This window comes from Kogia breviceps, chromosome 8 (assembly GCF_026419965.1).
Source record: "Kogia breviceps isolate mKogBre1 chromosome 8, mKogBre1 haplotype 1, whole genome shotgun sequence".
NCBI lineage: Eukaryota > Metazoa > Chordata > Mammalia > Artiodactyla > Physeteridae > Kogia > Kogia breviceps.
In genome coordinates, this window is record NC_081317.1 from 46666181 (window position 1) to 46687622 (window position 21442).

At 39.7% G+C, this 21442-nt stretch overlaps 1 protein-coding gene across 13 annotated transcripts in view; it reads left to right on the forward strand.

The window, feature by feature from the left end:
* The window catches only part of LINGO2 (leucine rich repeat and Ig domain containing 2), a 1237500-nt gene that overhangs the window by 930080 nt on the left and 285978 nt on the right, over window positions 1-21442 (forward strand). The window lies entirely within an intron of this gene.

Below are 21442 nucleotides of genomic sequence, written 5' to 3' on the forward strand. Positions count from 1 at the left end.
CTTTATAAATGAAGTATAGTTCTTTTTCACAAGCTATCACAGATTTTGAATTTTTACTTCTATGGCTCTCAAGTACTTGGGAGAAAGAAGTAAGGTTTTGACTCTTTCCATGCTGTTGGGTATGGACTTCTCTGGGTAGAAGTCACTGGAATACTACAATGCTAGCAAGCTACCCTCTTCTATTTTGGGGAGGCAGGTTATCACAAAATGTGGTTGTAAATATACTGTCACATTTATAGGTACTGGCTTTAACTAAGAGCTAGGTTTGAATCCGAACTCTGACACTTAGCAGTTATGTGATCCTGGGCAAGTTATTTATCATCCCAGAGCTTTGATTCCCAATAGGAAACATGAAGATATTAGTAGGGGTCCCATGGTACAATTGCGAGGATTAAATGAGGTCATAGCTATAAAACACTCAGAAATCTGACACATTATAAATATGCTACTGCTCTAATTATTATTGATTATTATTTTTATTATTATTGGTCTAATTATTATTATTATTTACAGACTATATGTGTGGCAGTTCTATCTAGAAATCCATTTGTTTCAGCCAAATATCAGAATATTTTACCAGAGTTCCCAGAAGTAAATGAGTTATAAAGTGCCTAGCAGAACACCTGACACCTCATAAGCACTCAATATGTATTAGTTGTTGTGGTGGTGGTGATTATTATTATTTATTTATCTAAGCATTTCTCTTCTTCAGGTTCTTTGAAGCGATCTTGGTCTAATCAAATTATAGCAGCAAGGTCCTTCTTAGAATGATGCCAGGTCGATGAGTTATGGTTAGTGTTGTTACTTTGAGATAATTCCCTGTTTATCAGTCTGTTATTGGTCATATTACAATCATGTTGCTGGGTGCCCTGATATTGAGGTAAATAGCATTTTCTTTATAACCAAAGATCACCAGAATGATTTTCCACACCAAATTATAATCTTCAGAAGCAATAAAACACATTGAAAGCCAGGACACCATCCCCCCACAACCCCCCACCACTGGATAACAAAATCCATGGATGCTAAAGGTCTTTTATATAAAAATGGCATAGTACAGTGGAATGCCATCCACCAAAGGTTGAATCCACAGATGCTTATATGTGGTTATGAAGGGACCACTGTATCTTACGGCAGCAAACAAATCATCCTGATCTGTTGACATGATTCTCTAATTTGGAAATACTACTTTAATATATAATACATGCATAGAGACTGTCATTAGAGGTCCCTGACATTAATCAAGCAGTATATATAATCATGCCTTTAACCTTTTCTTTTTGTTACACATATTTTATCAGAAAGACTGACATTAATTTTGAAATGAAAATTTAGAATTAAAACTACACTTAACATAGTAAAATAATACTTTAAAAACTGTCATGATTAATCTTACAACCGTACTAGGAGATGAATGGGGATAAATCCAAGGCAATTCCATGAATTCCTGGTCAGTGCTTTGTAGACTATTGGTTTTGAGTGGCTCCAGTCTTCTCAGGAAAAGGCAGAATCCAGATCATCAGCTGAGGGGTGAGGGAAGACAGTGTAGACTAGAAAACTGCAGTGGGAGGTGGAAAATGAATCAACCAAGGGCAAATTAAGGGATTCCAGGCTTTGGCAGAAGGGCCTTTTAGGATTGGACTGTGGGTGTTGGTAACAAGCCAGGACTGGAGAGCAGCTCATTTTCTCTCAGCAGCTCATGGTTGCCCTCGGTGAGGGGCAGAGAAATCCCATTGTGGAAAGGAAAGGAATTTGGGGATGCACTGTGGTGACAGAAGTAGCATTGAAGTGATGAACTGTGGAGTTAACCAGCAAGTCGAGCAACATCATGCCAGGGGTTAACAGCTTGACAAAATGTGTGCAAGAGGGTTTGGCCTGAGCAGTAAGGAAACCCCTGAGTGAGCGGAGGAAACATTTCATTAGAAGGGATTTATTCATTCTAAGGATAGGCTTTAGCATGAAATTGAGATACTGCTGGAGATAATCTTTACAAAGTCTCTTCTGCAGCAGTGTGAAAGGAAGGATAACCAAGGCGTGATTCTATCATGTCTCTCTCTATTGAATCCAACAGTGACAATAGCAATAAAATAATAACGATAACCGCCCTAAATTGAATTTTTGGATCAATACAGGTCATTTATATTAGTAGCCCTTTAGTGTAGACATAATTATATACATATTCAAGATGAAGAAGAAGACTTAGAAAGGTTAGTAATTTTCCCAGGCTCACACTGCTAATATGTGTCAGGGTGAGTTTTTCCTCCCAAGATCTCCTCTTTATAAAACCTGTCAGTTTTCTGTTCTATTATTATCCTCTTTTTCAGTTCTTAAAACTAACAATCCAATCCCTATGCCTTTATATATAGGTGCAAATTTGCTCTATTATATAATAAATTTTTATAATATTGTGTAATTTCCTTCTTGTTGCACATGTGTGTATTTTGCTTTTCCATGGACTTGAAAGAGGCTTGAGAGGTACAACCCACAGTGTTTCTTTTTACAGAGGGCCTATTTCTACTAGTGTTATGATAGGCCCTGCTTCTGAACAAATGTTTGCTGATGATAATGTCAATAACAAACTGGTTTCCCCTTTCCAACAAAGAGAAGTAAATGTATGTACACACTTCATATATAATTCTCTGCATAAATGTTGTGTATAAATTCAGATACCTATAATGTATTGAATATTTACATAAATGGCCAAATTAAAAATCATTTGAATAATACTTTGTTTTTTATCTATATAGAATTTTCTTTTCCCTAACAGAGAGCATATAAACACGTTAAACTAACAGAGTAATTGAACCAGATTGTTTTCTAACGTGTGTTCTATGGAACACTGGTCTGGAGATATATGTTGCATGTACAAAGGGTTTTGTAGCCAAATACATTTTGCATGCGTGGTAATTTGTGATAAGGTCTGGCTCAGAAAGAAATAGTTTAGATTTATCTAACACATGGGCCACTTTTTTCCTGAATGTAGGATTGTTGCTAATCAGAGGAAAGTGAATGGTTTTGAGCCATCTTTTCCCACAGATTACAACTCTGGTGCTAAGAACACAGACCTTGGGCAGATAAATTCTCATGTTTTTTCCTCCATCTCTTTCTCTTCCTCTGTTTTTTCCTCTTTTCCTCCTCCTCCTCTTCCTTCTTTTTCCCCTTCCTCCCTCCTTCCTCTTTCTTTTCCTTCCTCCTCTTCTCTCATCTGATACACACATACTCTCCCCTCCTCTGTCCTCCCCAACCCAACCTTTCTTTCTTTGGGCTACCCTGCAGTTCAATCAAAACAGACCATTTTGTCCAGTAACATATCCCTTCTCTAGATATGTTACTACCATCATTGAAGTTATCATTATCTTTTTTATTCGTTCAAGCAAAGCCTAGACACTGTTCTCCCTCTCCCTGCTTTTGACAAGAGAGACGTTGTAATTTTAAGGCAGCTCCTATAGATAAGAGTTCCTTTTACTGGGAAATTACTTTTTCGAGGGTAACCTCACTTTCACACTCTTGGTAGTAGACAGAATTCCATGCACAGGCTACATTTTACACATTCAAAATCCAGCCTAATTATGAAGCCAAAGCCAGTTAGTCAGGCTCCATTATTATTACCATACTCTTAAATGTTAGCCTTATCTTCAAGTAGTTTATGATGCCAGTGACAAGCAGAGCAGATATGTAATATTATCAGAATAGGAAAAAGCCCATACTCTGTCAGGCAGGAACTTGGGTAGATGACAATAACTACAGAGATTCAGAGGAAGAAAGTCATGGTGAGCCTGAAGCCTCATGGAAGCTTCATGAAGGAGGTGAACCAGAGCTGAGCCTCAAAGAAAGAGTAGTAATTCTCTTACTAAAAGCAAAAGCAAATATTAACATGATGTTCCCATACTGTTTATTGTATCATAGGGAGTTCTAGCGATCAAACTTCTCATCTCTCGAGACTCACATCTCCTAGGCGTGCACCTTATTTGGCCTCACGGCTGTTGCACAGTATTTTTCATCACCTATCGTGTACATCTTGACCCCTCGAACATATTTCTACCACATCTGTTTCTCTCCCTAGAATGTAAGTACTCTTAGGCAGAGACCATTTCTTATTCATTTTTGTTTTCCCACAATGTTATTACCTCACAGAGCTGACATGTAGGTATGCCTTTTCTTATCAATTATATCAAGACTAAATCACATAATTCTTTGTCACTTTTGAAGACTGGAAATTAAACCCTACTCTCCTGTTTGCCTTTACTTAGCTGAAATGCCATTATGGGATGGTTAAAAAGAACAGTGAGATATAGAATGTCTAGTAAAAATGATGGGGGCTGGCAAATATGATGTAAATTATCAGGATTGAAAATAAAAATTCTATCTCCAGCACTGGAAATATTGCAGATGGTATTGAAATGTGACTCAAAAATGTGATTTCATAAAAGTGGTGGTATTTATATGAGCAATTCAAAGTAGATTGAAAAGGAATTCTGATAGAAAAGTTTTAAGAGTTTAAATACTTTTTCATGATTCTACCTTACTGGAATTCAGCTAGGCTCTGAAGCTCAGTAAATTTCCCCCTATATATCCTACTTGGATTAAACCATAATCAGTATTACATGTATGCTATCTCTGTCTAGACCTCTAATCTAAAAAGTCTTAAAGAAAATTAAAAACTAACCCTTCACAGTGTTAGATACAACTATGAACCCGTTTGTTCCCATCATTTCATGACTTAAGTAAAGTGTACCTAAGGTCTTAGATTTCAACATTTTTCTTCCCTGCCACATAATTTACCTATTCCTGTAATGCAAGTAAGAAAATATAATAAATAGAATCACAAGAATTACAAAAAATCCATATGCAATTATTGAGGTACAAATAAGTACATACATTCTTTTAGTTACTAAGAGTTAGATTTTTTAAATTGAAAATGATGCATGTTGTTATGGCTATGCAAAAGTAAATGCATTGCATGTAGGGGTTTTTTTTGTTTTTTTTTTTTGTTTTTTGCAGTACGCGGGCCTCTCACTGCGGTATGGTGTGACCTCTCCCGTTGTGGAGCACAGGCTCCGGACACGCAGGCTCAGCAGCCATGGCTCACGGGCCTAGCCGCTCCGCGGCATGTGGGACCTTCCCAGACTGGGGCACAAATCCGTGTCCCCTGCATCGGCAGGCAGACTCTCAACTACTGAGCCACCAGGGAAGCCCACATGTAGGTTTTTATAAGTTGGTGGCTGGCAAATGTGAAGCACTGGAAGAGGCATCGAAGAATTTCCTACTCCCAAATCCCAACTTCTTTAATTCTCAAATCTGTACCTAATAGAAAGTCTCCTACTCTATTCCTGAGCATCTTCTGGACATAGCTGATGCCAATCTGATTATCAGATCTGATCTGATGTAAGCCAAGGAAATACAGTTATTATAGTACAATGTCTAACTAAGCTAACTTATAATAATTTTTATTTGAAAAATGTTTGTTTTCTGGCATGAGCTTTTAGCAGAATGAAAACACCCTTTACCAGAAGAAAAGGTAGTGTTTTCTCCATCTGATCTTTCATCAGATAAAATTCTTAATCAAGCCAGAACCTTCTGAAATACATGATTTGGAGACCTTCCAGAAGGTCCTGTCCTGAAAGGGATGGTAAATTACAGTTTGATCTCATTTGTCCTAAATTCTGTACATCATTCAGCTGTGAGTTATAAGTGTCTCACCTTTGTGAGATATGTCCCATAACTCATTCTCATCTATGTGATGCATTTACTACTAAAAGATTCATATCTTGGAAATAACTTGACTGTTTCAAACTATGGTCTCTAATTAATCATACAGTAATTGCATTAAGTACCGCTCTAGTTGCCAAGTCTAATCATATTTCACCCAGGTGAGTCTGTGTCTGGCCTCTGTATCTGGCTTTCTTTCTGAGATTTAATCAAGAGCATGCTTTAAACGGAACTCTGTGACTGGACATTGAAGTTCCCCCAAATGTTTGGGTTTTAAAGATCAAGAGCAAATTCAGCTTGCCTTTTCCACAAGGCATTTGTTTCCTGCTTGGAAACAATTACAGGTTCAAGCATGCATTTTTCACATGCAGAAACCCAGTAACTGTGGTTTGAATAGACTAGGAAGGCATTTACAATTTAAGTCTAAAAACAAGTGTGTCACAAATCAAAATCAAGTAATGCAGATCTATAGAAGTGAATGTGCATGCATATCTGTCAGATCTGCCTTCAGATAGTATGATTCAATTAGTAAGAGAGTGTCTTTTTGATGTTATTTCCCCTGTATTAGGGGCTGTCCACATCTTTTTTTCCATTCCCCACCAGAATATATACATCTTAGGATGGGCACTAGTTCTTTTCTATTGTAGTAATCTTCACTCATTAAAAAAAAAAAAAAAACCTGGTACCTAATAGTCCCTTAATGTGTATAGTGTATTTATGAATGAGTGAATTAATGCATTGATAAAATAATAAGCATTTGACATTTTAATCACAGTGAAAATGTTTTAATAGTCAATAGAGGCTTTTAATGGTTAAAAGAAAAAGATATGCACTCTCTTGCTTACTATAGAAATCAAACTGAAAATTCAAATTTGAATATTACATTTCAAACATTAGAGTAAAATTCCTTTCCAGTATTTTAAAGTTATATATTCTATTATTTTTTTTTAGATTAAAATTATCTTCCTACTGGCAAGAAGTGACATTCATAGTGTCCTTTAGGTGTTTGTAAATTTCACCCTGTTGTGCCCATGCATCCACATTCAACTTACCATCTTTTTCAGTAACTCACCCCATGTCTGAAAGTAAATTTAAGCAACTACTCTTCAGAGGTTTCCGGTCAGATCAGATATTTTTGTATTTGAATGAAATTCCTGAAGAGGCCTACAACAGGGCTTCCCTGGTGGCGCAGTGGTTAAGAATCCGCCTGCCAATGCAGGGGACACGGGTTCGAGCCCTGGTCCGGGAAGATCCCACATGACACAAAGCGACTGGGCCTGTGCACCACAACTACTGAGCCTCTACTCTGAAGCCCGCAGGCCGCAGCTACTGAAGCCCGCGCACCTAGAGCCCGTGCTCCGCAGCAAGAAAAGCCACTGCAATGAGAAGCACACACGCTGCAGCTGAGAGTAACCCCCGCTCGCCGCAACTAGAGAAAGCCCTCGTGCAGCAGTGAAGACTCAGTGCAGCCAAAAAGAAATAAAATAAAAATAAGTAAATAAATAGATAAGGACTACTGCAAACAATTATAAGAAATCTTATATTGTATGTTACCGTTATTAATGAAAACAAGGAAATAAGTGCTAGGGTTATTGTCCATCAAATAATCACTGGGTATTAATATTCTAATCTGAGTCAATTCAAGGTCTGTCCTGAGAAGAATCAGGCACTGGCTGAAGGGCTTTTAGAGAAACATATTTTGTGGTTGTTTGATAGAAAAGTCACTACAGAAAACTGGGCACTGGCCTGGCACATTGCATTTACCTACTCACAACTTGTGAGGGAGAATGACCCAGTTCTTTCATTCTTTGTGAAATGGGCAAGGGTGCCATGCATATTTACTGCCAGGTATGTAAGGACCTGCCCCCAAAGCATTCCCAACCATTCAGTTCACTCTGATATCTAAACAACTTCCTAATGTTTACCTCTGCTCTGAACCCTCTGCCCAGAAGAAGAGAAAAGGCGGGTTGTCTTTAATGGAACTAAACTGGGGAAATCACACATAGGTGATCATACGTCAGGTGATCTAATAATTTCATCAGTACTTCCAAGTGTTTATTTGTAAGAATCGAATTTCACAAACTTCCAATATTTGGGGGCTTTTCTGCATGTTTGTATTCTCATATTACCCTAAATTTATATTTGTTATAGTCACTAAGGCAATAAATTGTACTTTTGAACATATTTTAACTCCTTTGTTAGACTGAGGGCTCCTTGCAGTGCTGGTGTACCTCCTTTACATTGTAGTCCAGAGCCTGATGAAGTGTTGAACATTTAGTAGCTCCTCAGTAAATGCTGAATTAATTAATGAGAGCTTCCTGCATCGCCTTCAGATGGCTGTTCTTTGACTTTCATCCACATCTTGAAATAGCTTTGAAACTCTGTTCATCACTCCATTTAATATTCCCTCAAAAAAATCACAAAGAAGATACATATTAATATTTATTATGTCATGACACAGTGCTTTGCTTCTAAGGGCTTGTTATACTGCCTTCATTGTCCTGAAAAAACTTACAGTCTAGATGCAAAGACAAGATAAAACCACATAAAATATTAAATGATAAAATGAAGGGGTAATGATTAAGAGTAAAATGAATATCATAAATGATATGACTATAGTGTGTTTTAAGATTATGCTAAGTTAGGTCCATTCAGGAGATTCATCTCTGGGAAAATATGAGGTTCTTTGGGGGCTGTGGCCAGAGTTGGTTGGCTTGAAGGACTGAGGGCCCTCCTGGAAGGGTACAGTCTAAAGCAAGAGAATCAATAGAAAAATCTGACCCAATAAGTAAGTCTTAGTCATCAGAGGGGAAGAGTGACGTGATGAGTTGCTTGAATGAATCTCTAAGCATAGCATTTCCTTTCACCACTGACTCATACGAGAATTTTTGGGCGGAACAAAGAACTGTGACATAGAACTGAAATTACTGTGTAAGATATTAATATTCATGAGTTATCAGTCTTACAAGATATTAGGCAAAAACTTTTATCCTTGAATAGAGGACAAGAAAAAAGGATGGAGGCCTTGTCTTCGATTCTGCCTTGGGAATACTGTCCAGGGTGGGAACTGGAGGGTGCAGTTAATCACTGGATAATATGATACCCAGACAAGGTGTATCTGGAAGCATCACAGGTGTCATGCAGAGGCATCAGTACCCAGTGTAGGTAGCCATGGTTAACTGAACTCTCAGTGTTATCAACAAAGAGGGAAGGAGGAACAGAAAAGTATAATAGTGGCTAGACATAGTTTTGAATCCATGTTGACTCCCTTTGGTGGTACCTCAGAATACCTGGAGCAAGACTCAACATCGGGTATTAGCAAGTGACAGGTTACATGCATAACAGATATTTACAGGAAGGTGAGTTAACTGAACTGCGGTGCAATCTAGGAAATCTTCATGCAGCAGGAAGAACTGGATCTAGACCTATAAAGAGAGAGGAAGGTAATGAGTAGAGGCAGTACTGAAAGGTGAAGATGAGCAAAGACAAAGAAGAAATATCTGTGATCTCTGGTTCATGGGAGACCACGAACATAGCACTGTGACTGACTGTAGCTCTGTGTACATTAGAGAGGATAGTGAACAACTGAGTTAGAACTGGATATTGGGGCCAAAATTCAAGAAACCTGGAGCTGTATCATCTCAAAACTCTAAAAAGAGCAAGCTCCTGTTGTGAAGGTTTCAGAATTTTTCAGATAGGAATATTCCCATGACCAATAGCCATGCAGTAAGCACTTTGGATATTTTATTTTTAATTTTAAAAAGCTCTATGAAGAAGTATTATTGTGTTTATTTTCTTTAAATCAACATTGAGGCTCAGAGAGTTTAAGTAACTTGCCCAATGCGACACAGTAACAACTGAGCTGGGATTTGAGAACAGAAGTGTGAGGTTCACAAACCACTACACATCACCTTTTCTAATTTTGCTTTGCTCAACAACCTAATCTCAATGGGGTTAGGTTGGCCTTGCATTTTCCCCACTCTGTTCTATTTCCTTGGATAAAATAATGGTGATTGCGTATTACATAATGATAGAAAAAACATTAATGGTGATCTCTCACTTCTTGAAATCAGTTCTTTTTAATGATGTTCAGTTTACCTGTATATTTTTTGAAGAGCCTGGAATGGAATTTTCAATTGTTTTCTTATTTTGGTGCCTTTTGATGAATCTGCCTACATCATGTATACTTGAGTGGTTCACCTTGGTGTGTTAATGCTATGGGAGATAATGTGCCTGGTACTTTAACAAAAGACACATTCTTGTGCCTTCAGTGACCTAGGACTTTAAGCGTTAAAGGTGATAAGAAGGGAGAAAGGAAATGGGTTTTATAAAGGAGAATGAGTCAGGCAAAGGAAGTGTTGATGAGAGATGAGACTGGAATTAAAGACTCCACCAGGAGGGTGAAGTGATTAGGCTTGACTTGGTTTATTTAGAAAATGGACTTCAGAAGAGATAAGACCAGCCTTCTGGACTGGGAATAGATGTGACTTGGGGCTTAGAGATGAAGACACCACCTGACAGGAAATCAGTAAAGGCTTTCACTACTACTGAAGAGGAGGAAACTTCTATCTAGTCTAAATACCTGTGAGCACCTAACTTATTTCGTTTCAAGGACTCTGTTAAAGTTGCTGTGAAGACAGTGGAGAAGTGCCAAGGGTGTAAGCTACTAAGGAAAGGTAAGAGTGGTACGTGGGAAATCTTGTTCCTGAGCTTGGTTGGCTGATGGAAGCACCCTCCTGTGTTGGACGTTGTTAAAAGGAGCCTATGAAGAGGCAAGCTTCTTTGCTGCCCCTTCTGGCTGCTTTATGTAAAGCGTATTTAACGACGCTTCATCTTACCGAATCAGTTCGACTTAGGAAAAATCGCCCACAAAGAAATCACATTCTAATAAAAGTGTGTGTGAATTTACATATATATGGAATCTAAAAAAAAAAAAAGGTTCTGATGAACCTAAGGGCAGGACAGGAATAAAGACCCAGATGTAGAGAATGGACTTGAGGACACGGGGAAGGGGAAGGGTAAGCTGGGATGAAGTGAGAGAGTAGCATGGACATATATACACTATCAAATGTAAAATAGATGGCTAGTGGGAAGCCGCCGCATAGCAAAGGGAGATCAGCTCTGTGCTTTGTGACCACCTAGAGGGGTGGGATAGGGAGAGTGGGAGGGAGATGCAAGAGGGAGCAGATATGGGGATATATGTATACACATAGCTGATTCACTTTGTTATAAAGCAGAAACTAACACACCATTCATTGTAAAGCAATTATACTCCAACAAAGATGTGAAAAAAAATGTGTGTGAATTTGTTTTGGAGGGTTGAAATAATTGGTAGATAAATCCAACTTTGAGAAATGAAAGAAAATCTTCAAGCTACACAGTTCAGATAGCATTATGCATGATGTGGCTTTCTCCTAATTGAAAATGGGGGAAATTTTCCAAATTATTTATGAACTCAGTGAAAAAAGTTAAAATGTGCTATCATATACTCCTTGATGTCAGTTTAACCCAAACATTAGTCATGCATTTTCAGATTTCCAGAAGAAAAAAAAAATCCTCATAAATGGGACCTTAGTTACTCTTTTAAATGTCCTATCAGAAATGGGCTTTGAAATAACACAGTAGAGGTTTGATAAGATGCAGTGATGGAATAGAGGAATGATTAAAAATAAATGTCTCCAGGAAACATTATTTTAATATTTATGGTTGGAACTAATTTTTTTTTAAATGTCGGTTCATTGGTTTGTTTATTTATTTATTTTTGGCTGTGTTGGGTCTTCGTTTCTATGTGAGGGCTCTCTCCAGTTGTGGCAAGTGGGGGGCCACTCTTCATCGTGGTGCATGGACCTCTCACTATCGTGGCCTCTCTTGTTGCGGAGCACAGGCTCCAGACACACAGGCTCAGTAGTTGTGGCTCATGGGCCCAGTTGCTCCATGGCATGTGGGATCTTCCCAGACCAGGGCTCGAACCCCTGTCCCCTGCATCGGCAGGCAGACTCTCAACCACTGCACCACCAGGGAAGCCCCGGAACTAATTTTTTATACTTGTGTCACTGAGGTAATATTGTAACATGAATTCTACAAATATGTTCATGTATTCCATCATTTGCAGTAAATATTAATTGTAATCCCATTTTAGCTCTCAAATATATCCAATTCTCCCCATCTTCTCTGCTCCTAGATGTAATGGACTCTTAACTGTTCTCCATACCTCAGATCTGGCCCCTGCTCAGTCTGTTTGCCATCGTATGGGACTTAGTATCTGGAGGAAAGTGGAGTTCCTCTTTTGTCCATTGCTCTCTATGTAGGGGGATGATAGCTATGTCTGTACATTTGCTAAGGAAATTAGTTCTAGCCCTGGTGTCTGGGTTTATAAATCTAAATATTATCACGTCAGAAGAGCACAGTTTTCTGTCAGGCTTACTCCTTAAATAGGGATGCCAGGAACCACTTAGGTGCAGCTTCCATTAAGGGATGAAGTCCTAGTGTTGGTATTTGTATTTCCTCCCCTCCCTGGACCTAATGGGGCCCTAGGTTACCCAAAGTCATAATAACAGCCCCAACCTCCTCTTATAGAGAAGGAGTGAATTAGATGAAATAGTAGAGAGCAAAGCAAAATGGGCACAATATGGCAGAATTCAAGCCGAGGTCCTCCCTTTTATGGGTAGCTTGGAAATTTTTGTGTAATGCTTCACTGAATTCCTTGGGTTCTGGGGTATTTGGGAGCTTGTGGAATAGTGCTCACTATTAGGAGTTTAGTTACTAATAGACTAAGTGATCTTTTTTCCTGCATGAAAGATTCCAGAGAGTTTTTGTGGCTTCTCTTTTTCAAATGTGGTAAATTTTAGCCCAGTTCCATTTGTCTATACAAAAGGACCACTCTTCTTTTTCCACTGGCAGGATTAAGTGGTAGTTAAGGCCGTAAAAACCAGTGCAAATAGGATCATGAAGAACCTCACTTACTAGGGCTTCATTCAAGAGCGAGATAACTAGTGGGTATGAAGTAAATGGTCTTTTCCAAGGAAGGAGGTCAAAGAGCAAGAGGACACATGATCAGCTCACATAACAGGCAAAAACCAATGATATTGGGAGTTCAGAACCAGTTGATTTCCCTCCTAAAATAAAAGTCAGCCCACAAATATGTATTGAGCCTCTACCATGTGAGAGGCATTATCCGAAGTTCTAGTGATGGTAGAGAACTGGAAACATCAATCCTAATGATAAGGGCCATAATTCTAATGGGAGAAGGCATCTAATAAAATGTCAAAAGAACTAATTTAAGTGACTCAGAGAGGTTAAAGGCTTTATTCAACTGATGTGCTCAGGCAGCACCTGAAGACCAGGTAACTCTCCTAGTTGAAGCAGGGTTGGGATTTTACGGGATGAGAAGAGGACAGGGTACCTGTCCTTATGGTCTGACTCAGGTATCACTTTTCGTCTTCAGTTGCTTTAAATCTTATTGTTGGAATGGCTGGATGTTGTTTTGGTCCTTGGACCTCTTGCTATTACATTGTTGTAATATCACCCAAAAAACTATCAGAACATTTCTTTTGAAACCTGTTTTTATAAACTTTGCCATTTGTTGGTTAGTCAAGGTTCAGCAGCAGGGGACATAGGAATAAAAAGGAGAAAGAGAATAAAAAGGAAGAGAGGCAGTTGTCAAAGGCTGTCCTTGTTCTTGTACAGAAAGTACACAAATAAATAAAATGTCTTCAGTGTCTGTAAATTGAATCAAGAAAGTAAATTCAGCAAAGTGTGGAAGAGAGTTGTTAAGGAGACATCTCCTAGGAGAAGACATTCAAGTTGAAACCTGACTGCTGAGAAGGAGAAAGCCATTAAAAATATGGGAGATTTGGCAACTACAGATGCTGGAAAGCAGGAATAAGCTAAGCATGTTTGAAGAGAATAAAGAACAGGGCGATATGGGAGACACAGGTAAGCTAGAGAGTTCATAGGACATGCTTTGGCATTTGGTGACATGGGGGAAGTGGGAAGGAGAAGTAAGGATGCAGGAGATTTCATACTTGATTGTAATTGTTTTGAGCTGACACAAGCCCTTGCTGCCCTTGGCAGGTGTTTAGAGCAGGCTCTGATGGGGTGTTTGCAATGGTGGTTCTCAAACATCAGCATGCTGAGAAATCATTTGGGCATTAGGTTAAAATGCAGATTCTAATTCAAAAGGCTGGAGATATAGGACCTGTTATTCTCTTGCGTAACAAACTCCCAGGTTACGCCGATGATGCTTGAGCACCCTTAGTAGGAAGTCTTCAGGGGCTTCCTTGGAGACCCTTCTCTCTTCTCCAAATCCCCCCAGTACTTAAGGCATCAGAATGAGTGCACCCCTATTTTACTTTCTTCCTTCTTTGCCATTCAGAGGACCAAGGGAAGGCTTTTCCTTGGTCTATCTATTAGCCCACCTGACACCCCTGCTATCTCCTTAGAGGGCTGGTTCTTGGTAGATTTCCAATTCAAATATAAAAATGGTAGAAGCTATTTAAATCACTTTCCCTCCAGGTGTCGTTAATATTTTGAGATTATTCTATAATACACTATTTACACGTTCTATGTTGTCTCTGAGGAAGAGTAATAATTGTTAAAAGAAAAATACCCATTTCTTACTTCTTATTTATACTTAACAGAGCTATGTTTTTCTTCACTTGGGATGCCTTTAGACTGCAGACTAAAGACATTGAAAGTATTTGTTCCTCTTTAAATATGGGAAATTTTAGGGCTTCCCTGGTGGTGCAGTGGTTGAGAATATGCCTGCCAGTGCAGGAGACACGGGTTTGAGCCCTGGTCTGGGAAGATCCCGCATGCCACGAGCAACTAAGCCACAACTACTGAGCCTGCGCTCTAGAGCCCACGAGCCACAACTACTGAGCCCACATGCCACAACTACTGAAGCCCGTGTGCCTAGAGCCCGTGCTCCGCAACAAGAGAAGCCACCACAATGAGAAGCCCGCGCACTGCAACGAAGAGTAGCCCCCACTCTCCGCAACCAGAGAAAAGCTCGTGCACAGCAATGAAGACCCAACGCAGCCAGAAACAATAAATAAATAAAATAAAATAAAATAATAAGTAAAGTTATAAGAAACTATGGGAAATTCTAAATTTTGCTAAATAATTTAAAACTAATTTCTTGGAGAAAAAGGGCATTTGTAAGTGCATGTATGTAGAGGTAGTAATTTGACTAAAACTTTGCCTAAGCAAACTAGGAACAACAGAGAAAATGTTTGCCCTCCATGCTTATCTTAGAAGTCCTAAGTATTTTTTGTTCTCTCCTACAAATACAAAGCATGGGGGAATGACTGTAGGTCAAAGGGACTATGTTGTTGAATTGCCAAAACATCACATGAATTTGTAGGTCGCTTAGTTCTTTATGATAGGGGACAATGTCTATGTTTCTAACAATCCTACCTTAATATTTTCCTTCATTTTAAGAAAAGTATATTGTTTCAGAGCAACAGGTTTATGATATTAGTGGGCATAGGGTCTGCTCAGCTATCTATTACACCTGTGAACTTTGGCAAATTGGTTCAGCCCTTCTGTGCCTCAGACTCCTCAGATGCCAAGTCTGGATTATAGTAGTACTTCATGTTTATATCAATTAAATAGGTATGCATGTAAATTGTAAGCAGAGTGTCTGGTACACAGTAAATTTTCAATAGATGTTAAGCATTAATATTAGTAGTATGATTACTAATTATTATTTTCCCGACAAGAACAAACCCAATTCAGGAAGAACTGGTTGGTAGAGCCTTCAAAACATATTCATGATCTGAGGCTCACGAACCAGCTGCTAGTTTGCTTCTTTATTTCGTTTGATTTTCCTTAGCTGCACAGAAGGGAGGTGGGTGGCAGAAGCTTAATTTATTTGTCCCTTTGTTTTTTTTGAAAATGTGGGTTTGGGCTCTCATGCTATTTTGAGGCATGGACTGGTGATGGCATTGGGGAGATGCTCACTTAGGTAGGAGGATTATGTAGCTCTCTTGGTGGTTCTAGCGTCTTTCTTTCCCCAAGTGATCAGCAGAGGTGCTAGATTGCCAGTGCTGCCGGCCAAAGGCCTTTCCTCCCACAGGCTTGGAAACACATGAAAAGAGCCATGACTCATGAGCTACAACTTTTTCAGCTGCCTGATAGAAGCACTGATAGGCTCAGCTCCCATGTTCCCATCACCCCACAGGCTGGCTGAAGGGGAAATTGCTTTCTGGTTTTCAAACAAAGTGCTTCCCAGTGATCATTGAGAACAACTGAGAGAGAGAGACTGGGGAAAAGTTAGGATCCTGTTCCTTTCCTTGGCTGAAGTCAGTGGAAAGGATGATCTGGGGTGACACCAGGGTTTCTTCAGACCCTTAGAGGTATGGCATATGGTACTTTCAAATCTCTCTTTACAAACTCTCCCAGTCCCCACTTTCCTGCATTTCACCCCTTGTACTTGGCATGTTTCTCTAGGAGCACTTAACTTATTGTGTCATCTTTTGCTGTGGTACCTGTGATGGGCCAGCCTCTCTGTGTGTGCTGTGTGAGGGCAAGTCCTCTGCCTTTTTAATCATTGGATCTCCAGCCCTGAGCTCAGGGCCTGGTAGACTCTGAGGGTTTACACAGCAATTGTTGACTACATGGACAGATGGATTGGTGAATGGGTTCACGAATGAGGAAAAAAATACTTCAGTACCATGGATGGTAGTGCATATGGGAATCTGCTTTAATTATCAGATGGCTATTTGGCGGGAGGAATTATTTATTAAAAAGACAGTTGTGAAGTTCAGAAAACTTGCTTTGTTATCAAACTTCAGGTCATCATGTTAAGTTTGTGAGCAGCTACTTTGTCCATAAAACCCCCAAGTAATTTTGAGGAGAATTTAGAATGAAAAAAGAAAGCATCCTCAAAAGTATAAATGGACCTTTCTGACAGACATGGCATTCTAAATGAACATTAAAACAGATTTAGTTTATGTAAAGGTAAGATATATTGAATCTGTAAGAGATTTACATACACAGGGAGCTTAAAGTTCCATTGAGAAAAAATGATGGAAGTTTATCCATGAACTCACTAAATAGTATTTATTAAAGACCTACTTTGTACTGAACATGATGGACTAAGGGATGAATTTATCCATGTCTCAGTCCTCTGGAGCTTCACAGTTAAATCAAGAAAAGAACATGTAAATAAGTCTTTGTAGTAAGAGGAAAACAGAGATAGGATCATGGCACTATCAAGAGATGGTCATGGCTAATCCCGCTCAAAAAAATCTAGAAAGGAGACAACATGATATCTGAACTGGAACTTGAAGGATATGTGGGAGTTGACATGACAAGAGGGAAAAAGATGTTGTACCTGTGCAGAGATAGGGGGGTGGGGAAGAGCAGGTGCCTTCTGAGGAGTGCAGGTACTTCTGTGTGGCCAGTACATTGTGCTGTGGATGAGGGAAGTGAGTGGTTGAGATCAGAAAGACAGTGAGAAATTCAACAGGACTTGAACACCAAACTCTGGATTCCAAATTTATTCTTCCATGTCAATTATGCATAACTAAAGAATATATTAATCTGTGCTAATTGCTTCTCCTAATACTGAGGTGGAATGCCTGAAGAGTGCACTGTAGTTCTACTTTAGCAGCTGGAAAAAACGTGTGTTCAGTGATTATGTAGCCCTGACCTCGTGTACTTTTCATAAAGGCAATTGATTAAAAACAAAATAATGTGATTTAACTTTATACCCTTGTGTCAGTTTGATATATATTATTTTATGAACCAGAAAAACATTCTGGAAAAAAATCACCATGGTTTTATTTTAGGCAACAAAGAGAATCTTTTTACACTCAAAAAGGACTCGTTGATAAGGTCAGGGATACAATCTAGAATCCCTGGCTTCTGACACATTGACTTTCATATAAGACCGCCAAGCTCAATAAATGAAATAGCCTTCAAAGCTGGAAGGTGGCATTTTTATCTTCTTTGCTACGTCATGCAAACTCTATTTGAGGGTTGTATATCACCAAGTTCTCTCGCGTGACTTTGAATATCTGTCTTATAAGATTCCTTACCTCAGATAACTTCACAGATTGATCTTTTTTCAGTTTAGTTTAAAATTTTATTTATCTTTAGCCAAAAATATCATTAACTAGACATCATCCACTTAAAAATCAGCTTACCCAAATTTGTCAGTTCATTAGAAGAATTACTGTAGAAAATCAAGAACACATCTTCAAAAGCTGCCTGGATTCGATTTATATTTGTCTGACCTATATTTTTAGAGTGCCTATAGGCAAAACACTATGTGTTTGCATGTGTGGAGGGATATACATGAATAGTACTCATATTGGCAAATACTCACATGACAGTTACTGTGTTGTAAGGCATTAGTCCAAGTGCTTTTATTTTATTTTATTTTATTTTATTTTTTTGCGGTACGCGGGCCTCTCACTGTTGTGGCCTCTCCTTTTGCGGAGCACAGGCTCAGAATGCGCAGGCTCAGCGGCCATGACTCACGGGCCCAGCCACTCCGCAGCATGCGGGATTCTCCCGGACCGGGGCACGAACCCATGTCCGCTGCATCGGCAGGCGGACTCTCAACCACTGCGCCACCAGGGAAGCCCCCAAGTGCTTTTTATAGTATTTACACATTTAGTATTTTTTCTATAAGGTGGGTACCTTTTAAAATACCTGTTTTATAGATGAGAAAACCGAGACTCACAGAGATTAAGTAAGTTGTTCAGATCATGAACCAGGAAATGGAAGAGTCAAGTCCCTCGGAGGAAACTAGAACTCCCTAGAGCCCATGATGGGAAGAGAGTTCATGTAGCCATGTGGAAACTACTTCAGAAATACAGAACAGGGCTTCCCTGATGGCGCAGTGGTTGAGAATCCGCCTGCCGATGCAGGGGACACGGGTTCGTGCCCCGGTCCGGGAAGATCCCACATGCCGCGGAGTGGCTGGGCCCGTGAGCCGTGGCCGCTGAGCCTGCACGTCTGAAGCCTGTGCTCTGCAACGGGAGAGGCCACAACAGTGAGAGGCCCGCATACCACAAAAAAGAAATACAGAACAGGAGGAGAGTTTATGTCTGGGGTGATTATGAAGGGTTCATAAAAGAAGAGACATTGAAACTGAGCCTAAGGATTGGTGGGCTTTTCTCATGTGGAGGTTTGGATGACTGCAGACTGGGGATTGCCATCAGCAATGGGGCCAAGGTAGACGAGCACACAGTGTGTTTGGAAGACAACACGTGAAGCGGTGTTTCAGGAGCAGGGTGGGGAGTTGGTGTAAAAGGGCAAAAGGGAAGTTCTTAGAAGGGAAGTTCTAGCAATTTCTAGAGAACCTTAAAGCCCAGATGAAAGAGTTTGAAATGTGTTCTGTACGTGAAGGTTTGTGGTTTTATTTTTTCTTTAGTTATTTTTCAAGCAAAGGAGTAAAATGAAGGATGATGAATTAGGCACTATGTGTAGGATTGATTAGATGGAGAATGAGAAAGATTTGAAAGGAGAAAAAGGTTGGCATTCGAAAGGATTTAAATCCTTCAGCAAGAACAACAGAAACAAAACTAAATAAGAACAGAGACTGGTGAAACATCTTAACTGTGAAGTTGAAACTGAGACAATCTGGAGCTTTGCTACAGCAGAAAAGGTACGGTTATGAAGGTAACCTCACCCTCCCTTCACAACAGGACTTTTTGCACCATCTGGAAATCTGGAAGAAGAATCCATTCTTTAGTTCCTTCCTGTACTCTGAAGCCATGAGTGACACAGTTCTTTAACTTTTCCTCTGTACTTTGGTGACAGGTTTTTCCAAGATAGATGTACGGTGGGGCACAGTTAGGACATCATTTTCAGATGTTCGTGGCTGTCCCGGGGTGTGGAATAATGATGTATGTGCTACTTTGAGGTGGGCATTAATAATGGTCATAGCTTACTCATGGCATAGGGACCAGGAATGACTGAGCAGGGGGCAGTTTTCAGCCTGTAACAGACATTCTTACCCAAGTCTCTGTCATTTCTGAAGAGGCATAAAGCATGGTCTGAACCTAATTTGGGTTTCAGCTTTCTGGTTGGACTACCTGTGCCTCATGAGGACGCAGACATCAGATATCAAGAAGAGAGAATAAAGAACCCCTGCGATGGACATCCAGACAGAATTCTGAGGTAGACAAGAGAAAAGGCAAATCCCTGCAAGTTTTGTTCATTGGACTTGAAATTGTAGGGTGTCTAATCAAATCTAAGTTTCCTAGGAAGCTAAGTTTTGCGAGATCTGGGAGATTTCCAGGTTAGCTCTGAAAACAGCTGGATCTGTATGGCCTTGTCTTTCCATTAGGTGGGTCCCAATTAGTTGCATCAGAGAAAAGGAAAGGACAGCTCATCTGAAAGTTGTAACCTCTTTGAAGTAGTCCTCTGAGTAAAGTTTAGTCTTTGTGAAACATGTTACTGTTCAAGTGATGTGCTGCATTTATGACAGCCTCCTTATGATGCCCCAAAGTAAATGGCCCTCGGTGGGTGTTCCATCAAATGGGGCCTTTGGGGTAATCTTGGTGCCTCATTTCACTCAAGAGAAAGCTTTAACAATCTAGAACTTAAGAAGCATCTTGAAATGTATATTAAGGAAAAAAACCAGACTGAGTTTGTGTTATTAAACTACATCCAGTCTTAAAACTAATATTCAGTCATCCACATATGAGAATATAAGCTGGTGATGGAAGAATGACCACATGCTTCTGCATCTTCACCCTCCATTCTGATCATCTTGTAGGCTGACCCCCTCTTTCCACTTTGAATGCGACTCTGGCTCAGTCAGTGTGTGAGGAACAGGATCATCAGTGAGTCTGGCAAGCTAAAGCCTTTAAGCTTAGCCAAAGTGTATTGTCAGCTACTGATTAGTTCAGGTGCTCTGAGAGGGGTGCTAATAAGGCCAAGGCTTTGGTTTGGGTCCATCTATGCCATTTTCCTTACTTTTTACTTTTGCCTTTTTTTAACTTTTTATTTTATTTATTTATTTTTTATTTTTATTTTTTTTGTGGTACGCGGGCCTCTCACTGTTGTGGCCTCTCCCGTTGCGGGGCACAGGCTCCGGACGCGCAGGCTCAGCGGCCATGGCTCACAGGCCCAGCCGCTCCGCGGCATGTGGGATCTTCCCGGACCGGGGCACGAACCCGTATCCCCTGCATTGGCAGGCGGATTCTCAACCACTGCGCCACCAGGGAAGCCCTTAACTTTTTATTTTAAAATACTCTTAAACATACAGAAAAGTTACAAGAATAGTGCAAAGAGTTTCTCTATTCTCTTTACCCAGAATCAACAATTGTTAACATTTTCCACATTTGCTTTACGATTCTCTATGTGTCACATATTTTCCAGAACTATTTGAGAGTAGGTTGCATATGCCATGCCCCTTTACCCTTTAATTACTTCAGTGTGTATTTCCTAAAAATAAGAATATTCACTTACATAAATGCAGTGTATTTATTAAGGGTGATACTTTTATCTACTTTTACCTAATCTATAGTCCATATCAAATTTGTCAATTGACTTAACCATACTGCTTAGAGTACCAGATCCAGTCTAGGATCAGATATTGCATTTATTGTATTAGAACTTTGACTAACAGGGGTGACTAAAGGGAGATAACTTTCAGATAATGTTTGGAAAGGGGCCATGGGGGAGTCAGATGAGTTGAGTACCTTTGTATCCTCAAAAGAGCTATCACTGTGAGATGGTCTGTCAGCCAGGATTCTCCAGAGAAACAATG